The following is a 2,737-nucleotide window of genomic DNA, read 5'->3' on the forward strand; positions in this document are numbered from 1 at the left end:
TTCTTTCGTTGCCTCATTTTGTTGTGCATGTGTATAGAAGAGATGATTGCAGCTTTGCAATGCCAAAACCCATGGCTTTCCCAATGCGAACATTAACTGGAATGTGAATATTCGCTGAACTGGAAATGCAATGGCATAAACTTCGGGCAAGCGTTAGCAGAAAGGCTGAACAGTGGCCTAATTGTGGTATGTCAAGCTGGTGTTGGTAGAGCGGCTGAAAGTGGGTACAATAGCGGCATGAATGTCGGTTCAGTGTTGGTAGAGCGGCTGAACAGTGGTCTGATAGTGGCATGAATGTCGGTTCAGTGTTGGTAGAGCGGCTGAAAGTGGGTACAATAGCGGCGTGAATGTTGGTTCAGTGTTGGTAGAGCGGCTGAACAGTGGTCTGAGAGTGGCATGAATGTCGGTTCAGTGTTGGTAGAGCGGCTGAACAGTGGTCTGATAGTGGCATGAATGTCGGTTCAGTGTTGGTCCGAACATCAGGCCAAGGTTGGAAAAAGTAACTTTTTGCCCCAATGCCGACGTCGGTACGACTTTCGAGCCGGTTTTGACCAGCATTATGCCAGCGTCGGTCCATTGTTGGTGTGCTGCTTGGGTACTTGGACATCACTTTCTTTTGTGAGCCAACTGTGGAATATTGTAACATTTTCGGATAAGAGTTAATGGAGAATACCTTAGTAATCTACTATTCGCTGATGACATTGCCTTGCTAAGTCACTCAGGAGATGAACTGCAAAACATGATCAGTGGATCCCGCATTTGCTGCGGTCCAGATGACGCCACGTGTGTCCGGGCGATCCCCGGCTCTCTGAGTATGTTCTGCCCTGAGCGTCGATGGTTCGCCATTACTTCGCGTTCTCTCGAGCTCCTCCACGTGCACTGCTATTGCATGCATCTCGATTTGATTCGCAGAGCGGACGTTTAGCACCTCATCTCCCATCAAACTGCCTGCTTCGTACCGTCGGCAGTGCAGTATGTCACGGCACGTCTGATGGAAGAGGTCCCACGGCGGTATTCGCGGCCCTGTGTTCGGTCAAAAGCAGCACAGATAATCGGCACAATATTATAAATGGATGGATTTGCTCCTGCCATAAAGACCGAAAGGTTTCGAAACGTGAGGAGAAGGCTTCACCTTACTTTAGAAAGATTCAGACCTTAAGGGCTGCCATAAGTGCTTCACCACGCTGCTAAAGAACAAACCAGCTGTTCCCGGTTACTTTTGGCTGAGACGGCACTTAGCAACACTTAAAGGTTAGCGTTGCCGACGCGCAAGAAAGGCCGAGGCAGCAGTGCGTAGCAGTCGTGTGGCACTGTGCTCGTCGAGAGTAAGGCTCGCACGCCATCTACAAAAGTAATTGGGACATACAGGGAGTGGCCATATGAAAGGGAACACAGGAGCCCGTTGCTTCCGCGCTCTGCGAAGCGCTGCCGCCGACAGCCAGAGAGCATGGGCGAGGCCGGGCGCATGCGCGGTAAGAACAGCCGCCTTTGTCTCTTGCGCATGCACCTATGCCACCGATTCTCGCCGGATCTCAGCGGCACCGCTTCGCGAAGTACGGAGGCCTCGTGCTCCCGTGTTCCCTTTCATACTGGCATTACCTGTATTTTGGCCTCGCATAATGAAGGACGTGGCACCCTTTGCATCCCTGTTGTAGCGCGTGGTCCTGCGCACGTCCAGCTTCGAGCAAACAGACGCAGCCGAGAACTCGGCTGAAAAGTCCACGGGACGCTTCAACAATGCGGCTTTTAAACTCATTGCGCTAGTGATCGTGAATTTAGGAAGTACCCCAAGTATACACTTTAACAATCTTACCACGCAGCTCTCATTGCATCCTGTACTACGCGTTTTGCATGGCAGCCTTACTGAGAGAACACAGAAGGGATAGAAATTTTAGGATTCAGGTATGAGGCTCGGGTACTGCGCATGCGTACACGAAAACGTATCCCGGCCCGTGGGAAAACGTTTCGATGGAGGCGCAGTGCAAAATACACCCGTTTGCCATGCGATTTGAGTGCACGCTAAAGAACTTTTCCTCTTTCTGTTACTGTCTCCTTCATACCTTCTCCCCAGCGTGATTGAGGTGCCCACCGAGGAGTTACGGCGCCTTTGTCTGTAAACATAACTGGTGATGCCAAAACTATGCATTTTCCTGCTTTGTGCGTATATGTATATCTAAGAGAATAATGATCTTTGTAGTTAAGGTTACACTGTAGTGAAGGAACAATGATTAGGATCAGCCCTACGCATGAAAATGACCTCACAGAGTGCTGCATCACATCCGCCATTTTATGAATATGCACCGCGTTGTCAGCCGGAGAGACAAAAACTGGCAGTGGTTTAGCTCAGTTATACCAGGATATACATAGCGAGAGGTACGGTATCATAGAGTTAATACAACCAACTCTAGAGGGAAAGCTGGCCATTGAGCCCATGCATTCCAGTGGGCAACGCATGAACGCAGCCATCACACAACGGTTTGCGTGTGTTGCCAGCTGTTTTGTCACTTTCTAAATCTGGGCAAAGAACGGAGTTGGAACCTGGCAACGTTGTCCGTGGGAAGATGGCGGTATGCAGAGTAGCTCTCGACTGCTCTAAACTGCTGTAAACAACGGCAAAATCGTCGCGTTTGGATCGTTTTCAGTGGTATGCAGTGTCGCATACCGACTGTAATTTCATATAGGTGGCTTGTGACTTCTGAATTGTTATTTGAAGGCTAGTACCGCGATTGTGACGCGC

Source organism: Amblyomma mixtum, chromosome 4, assembly GCF_055824585.1.
Source record: "Amblyomma mixtum isolate Tamu chromosome 4, ASM5582458v1, whole genome shotgun sequence".
Classification (NCBI taxonomy): domain Eukaryota; kingdom Metazoa; phylum Arthropoda; class Arachnida; order Ixodida; family Ixodidae; genus Amblyomma; species Amblyomma mixtum.